Below are 6,304 nucleotides of genomic sequence, written 5' to 3'. Positions count from 1 at the left end.
TCCTCTTGTATAGTTGTGCCCTCTACCCTGGGAATAGCTTTCCAGAAGACTATACCCCACCTCACCAATAGGTCTAGCCCACTCCCAATTTTCCCTCATTTGTTTTCCCAGCTGAAGCAGAGTTTGGGGGCCCAGAGATATTGCTCAGTCAGCTCCTGTCCCTGATATGTGGGATCTGGACCCAGTCACAGCATTGTGTCATGACATGTCCCTGTTCTTTCCATGTTGGACTCATCATCTCCCCCTCAACTTTCCTCCACTCCTCCCTATCCAACCCAACTCAGTCTGGGAGCCTGGTGTCACTCCCTAACCTGGTCTATCAGCTCCTGCCATGGCAGGTCCAGGGTGTCAACTCAAACTATTGGGGCAGCCTGCCAGCTGAATAGGCTAAGCTTCTTTTTCTTCTGCCAGAGGGTGTGGGGGGTGGGGGTGGGTAAGATGCTTAGGGGTGATAGACACCAGTGAACTCACAGAGAAAATGGTCTGCTCCCTGGGAGTTGGAAAAGAATTTCTCCTCATCCAACCTTCCATGCAGGAATCCTTTTTCATAAAATCTAGGAAAGGTGGTTATCCAGCTTCTTTTTGATCACCTCCCTGAGAAGTAAAAGTTCTCTCCTTTCCTAATGGTCTGTCTGCTGGGTTAAAATCTGCCTCCTGAAGCACCAGCCCTGGAGTCAGGAGGACCTGAGTTCAACTCTAGCCTCAAACACTTACTAGCTGTGTGACCCTGGGCAAGTCCTCTCCCCTCCTCTTCCCTTCCCCCCTCCTTCTCCCCTTCCCTCCCCTCTCCCCTCCTCTCTCCTCCTCTCTTCTCCTTCCTCTCAAACTCGAGCACACCCACCCACACTCATACCCCCCCCCCACACCCACACCCCAACATCCCCCCTCCCACTCACAACCAAGCACTGGCTACGTGCCTATTTGAGATTTGATCAGAGAAAGTCTCAAAGAAAGACTTACCACACTAAAAGCTAATTAAAACCATGAGGAAACATACTTTGCAAACATACATCCACTGTACCCCCACTGCTGGCAGGACCTCTCTAGTATCCTGGGGAGTGATTTGAGAGGTTGCTGCCTGATTTAGACGAACATGGGACTGGTGGGGGTGGGCGGGGGGAGGCGTAGGCGGCCAATTTACTTTTAGAAGTGTCTCCAAATCTGACTTTCCTTCCTTTCTCTGCTGCCCCTCCTTCCACTTCCTTTCCCTTTGAGGGGCAGGGATGGGAAGATACTGCTTTTGCCCTGAGATAAAGAACTATTGACTCCCTGGGCCTTCTAGGGGCCTTCCCAGCACAACCGCCTCTACTCCGATGGCTAGAAGGAGAGAGATACAATGTGGGGGATAGAGGTCAGATTCATACATGGAAATGGGACTGTCTTGTGCTGCCTATTTTTCCTTCATCTCCCCTGTTCTTCTTGATGTGTTCTCAGCCCACTGGCCACGTTAGTAGAAGGGCCCTGTCTTTCCCTTTTCTCATTACCCCGAAGGACACTGGAGATCAGTTAGGTGTCCCAGTTCTCCGCCCCCCACCCCCATTCTAGAGGCCCATAGATGACTCTTGTAGACTCTAAGGACTGAGTTGAAACATTGGCATTTGCCCAGCCAGGCCCTCAGGTTCCTAGGCCTCTTGTCCAGTTTTTTTTTTGATTCCTTGAACCTTTTCCTACTAGTTCTGGTTCCCCTCAGTTACCTTGGGCAGTGTGCTTTCTGTGCAAACCCACTGCCAAGGGCTGTCTCTTCGATGAAGTCAAGCGCTTGGCAGGATGTGTGGTGACTGCTCTATTTTAGGGGAGGCTCAGATTGTAATTGGATCTGAGTAGGTAAAGGGGCTCGGTTGTGGACTGGATGCCAACCAGCTGCTGCTTTGTTGGGAGTGAGGGGAGAGAGATCCAGGAGGAAGAAGGAACCCTGGATATGGTAGGGAGAATGCTCAACCAGGCCTTCTGGAGCTGGTACCAACTGTTTTCTTTGAGAGCATCTTCTCAAAGGAGGTGGTGGTCTGGGAAGGCAAAGGTGAAAGAGGACTCCCCCTGGTGAAGGTCACTTCAGTCAACATTTCAGGCCCTTTGTCCTACTGCTCCTGATTGAGCACTGGCTTATACAAGCCTATCTAGGGCCTGTAGTCTGAGAGGTCTAGTAGACTCTAAGCTAGATCCTGAGGGGATAGGTAGATGGTTCAGTGGATAGAACACTAGCCCTGGAGTTAGGAGGACCTGAGTTCAAATCCAGCTCCAGATGCTTACTAGCTGTATGACCCTGGGCAAGTCACTTAACCCCCTATTTGCCTCAGTTCCTCATCTGTAAAATGGAGACACACTGGATAAGGAAATGGATAAACCTCACAGAAATCGAGTCAGATACAACTGAACAACAACAAGGGGACAGGAGACCAGGGAGGGTGGGGGGATGGGTTGCAGTCTATACTAATGCAGGGGGTACCCATAATTCATGAGATCCAGGTTCTGTTGGGGGTGTTTCAGCACTGATCTTCTATAGGAATCCCACTTTCTACTGGGACACCTTTCCCAATTCCTCTGATTTCTAGTGCCTTCCCTCCCTTATTTTATTCCAATTTGTCCTATATATAGCTTGTATCTCTCTCTGTTTCTGTCTGTCTCTCTGTCTATCCCTCTGTCTATGTCTGTCTCTGTCTCTCTGTATTTGTCTCTGTCTCTGTCCCTCTGTCTCTGTGTCTCTGTCTGTCTCTCCCTCCACCCCCTCTCCCTCCCTCACTCCCTCTCTTTTTCTCACTTTCTCTGTCTCTGTCTCCCTCTGTCTCTCTCTGCCTCTGTCTCTCTGTGTCTCTGTCTCTGTCTGTTTCTCTGTCTCTGTCTCTGTCTCTCTCTCCCCTATTTGTCTCTCCCATGTAGATTCCTTGAGGTCACGGACTTTTTTCCTCCTCTTGGTATCACTACTTATATGGTATCTGGCACCTGATAGGTGCTTAATTAATGCCTATTGACTAACAAGTGGTAAACATGAAAAAACTTCCTAACAGAGCTGTTCCAAAGTAGAAAAGGTTTCCTCAGACAGTAGTGGGTGCACCATCCCTGGAAGTCTATGAGCAGAACTGGATGACCGATGGCTTGTTGGGATTTCCTATTCTGGTATGAGGCAGACTACATGACCTCTGGGAATGGGGACAAGGAAAGCTATGGAATGCTTATGTCTTTGGACCCGTGATCTCTTCTGGGCTGGGGTTAAAAATGGGTTTAGGCGACGTTGGTGAGTTCAGTCAGTGGCAGCTGGCGGGTCATTTATGATGGCTGCTGGGGGGTGCTTAGCCCTGATACCTTCACTTAAAGGGGTGCTGCTGAGCAGCTTTGATTCAGATCTTGTTGAATGTTCCAATCCCTCTCTCATGCCATGTAAGTCAAGCAGGCCAGGCTCCTGTTTATCAACAGGAGTGTTTATGGTGATGGAGTTCAACTTTCTGCTTCCTCTCCTTATATGTCTGTGTGTGCTGGGTGTGGAGGGGAGCCCTAGGGCCTGGCCTGCTCTGAGCAAGTGAATCACAGCTGAATTGTTGGGGAACCAAACAGTCCAAAGAGGGGATTGAAGGATAGCGTGGACTTTTTGTTATTTTTTAAATTAAAATTTATTTTAAAAAAATGAACAAAATTCTATTTTCTTTTCTTTCCGCCCCTCTCCCATTAAGAGAAAAAACAACAAACCTTTGTAACAAATCTGCATAGTCAAACAAAATGAATTTCTGTATTGGCAATGTTCCAAAAATAAATAAAATAATAATAATAAAAATATGTGTGTCATTCTGCACCCTACAACACCTCTTTGTCAAGAGGTGGATAGCATGCTTCATCATTGGTCCTCTGGAATCAGACCTGAACTTTTTAAAAAAGTACATGCTTAGCCTTAGCCTAGGTTGCTTCCCCAGTCTGAATGCCCTCCAGGGGTGGGGAACCTGTGGCCTCAAGGCCACATGTGGCCTACTAGGTCCTTGGATGAGGCCTTTTGAATGAGTCCAAGTTTTACAGAACAAATACTTTTACTAAGGGGATTTGTTCCGTGAAATTTGGATTCAGTCAAAGGACCACACTTGAGGACATAGAAGGCTACATGCGGCCTCAAGGCCGCAGGTTCCCCACCCCTGCCCTTGGCCTTGTGGAAATGGGGCAGTGAACATATAAATGCCCATTTCTTCCTCGGTTGGGTAAATGGCAACTCCATATAAGCTACATCAGGTAGTGGATAGAATGCTGGGCTCAGACTGGGGAAGATCTGGGTTCAAATCTGCCATTTGCCCACTGTGAGCCTACTTCTCCTCACCTAAAAAGGGGGATAATAATAGTGACTACTTCACAGGGTTATTGTGGGGGTTAAATGAGATGGATATAAAATGCTGTGCCAACTTTAACAACCTATGTAAGGGTTAATTCTTAGGTTAGACTCTGGAGACCATCTTGATGCTGAGGAAATGTACTCTTTGAGGAGATAAAGGGTTCTTTTTTATCGGCAGATTTAAAAAAAATAAAGGCTCAACCCCTTTCTGCCTGGGCTGAGGCAGGAGTGTGAGGCCAGGGAGATGGATCAGATGACATCTCATGACTCCTGGAATTTGGAGCAGCTCGTGACAGCCTGTGACAGCCCATTTCTCAGTCGGTTCTCTGGGTAGCATGAGAAGATGAGGTCACCTTGTAGAGACTGGAGGATCACCCTTGTTAGGAATATTGCAGATGGTATCCCTCCCTGATCAAAGGAAGATTTGCATTAGATAGTGCACTAGCAGCATAGGGGAAAGTATCCCGAGCTTGAACTCAAGAGCCCTGAGTTCAGATCCTGATGCTTTATAGCTGGGTGACTTTGGTGAATTTGCATCATCTCTGAATCTCCTCGTTGTCGTCTGCAAAATGAGGATAATAATTTGTTTGCTGCCTCCCTCACAGGGTCATGGTGAGGAAAGGGTGCTTTTAGGGCATTATACAGATGTGGGCTGTCCCTTATGCTAGGATTATTTGGAAGCACTGTAATTTATAGAGTACTTTCCTTACAACTTCCTGTGAGAGAAGGAATGTGAGAATTATTGCCTCCATTTTACAGATAAGAAAACCAAAGCTTAGAGAGTTAAGGTGACTGACCCAGAGTCAGGTGACTAGTGAGTGTTGGAGATTTTAACCTAAGTCTCTTTATTCCAAATCCAGCACAACAAAGAACAAGCCTATCCTTCTTCCACAGGACAATGCCTTACATGCTTGAAGTAGCTGTCATTCCTCCCTTCCCCTTACCCTCCCACAGTCTTCTATCCGGGTTAAATATCTCTAGTCCCTTCAGCCTGTCCTCTAAGATGGTGGGTGCTGGAAGAAATAGGGAGGTGGTTTGGGGCTAGTTGAACTAATAATAATTGAATAATTGAAATGAATAATTAACAATGAATTAATAATTGAACAATTAATAATTGAACCAACCAATTAATAATTGAATTAATAATTAATAATTGAATAATTGAATTTCAATAAAGTTGGAATAAGTATTGTCTCTTAGTTTCCTGACCAACTTGGGGCTGATAAAAGCCTTGTAAAACTTCCCAAATACAATTCAACCTGCTGTCTTCTTCCTATTCAATTCTGGAGCTAGGGTTATTCATCTGCAATGCCTGTCCTAGATATATCTATATCTATATCTATATAGATATATAGATATAATACATATATATTTAGATGGACTAGTTCATTTTTATGGATGTTCAATAACATTTTTTCATCCATTTAGTTTCTCCTTTGTAGATTGTTAAGCCTATCTCTTCTGAGTGATCATAGATTTCATCAAGGAGCCCTAGTGACCTTCTGGGAATTGATAGCACAACATTATCCATCAACAGTATTATCTGGGAAACTTCACTGTCTATAGGGAATCCTTCTTTTATTTGGATCACGTGTAAGATATCCTTTATTATAGCATCAAAAACCTTTGTTGAGAGCACGTCTCTGTTTTATCCCTTGCTTGATGTTAATAATCAAAGGCTCACTGAACAGAGTTATTTGCAGTCATATTTTACAAAGAATCTTGTATGATCTTGGCTTATATATGCCTGACTCCATGGTAGAGAAAAGCCTTTAGACTATATTTTGCTCCACTGAGTCAAATGCTTTTTTTATAATCAGAAAATAAACAAAGCAAGATCTTGTATTCTCTGTACAGCTCAATTGTGTGATTATAAAGATGTGGTCTGTAGGAGATCATTTGTGAAAGCCTACCTGTTCCATACACACACACACACACACATATATATATATGTATATATGTGCATATGTCAAGGGTACCCTTGATACATGTATAGTTCAT

The sequence above is a fragment of the Trichosurus vulpecula genome, chromosome 2, assembly GCF_011100635.1.
Source record: "Trichosurus vulpecula isolate mTriVul1 chromosome 2, mTriVul1.pri, whole genome shotgun sequence".
Taxonomy (NCBI): domain Eukaryota; kingdom Metazoa; phylum Chordata; class Mammalia; order Diprotodontia; family Phalangeridae; genus Trichosurus; species Trichosurus vulpecula.
This window is presented reverse-complemented; position numbering follows the sequence as displayed.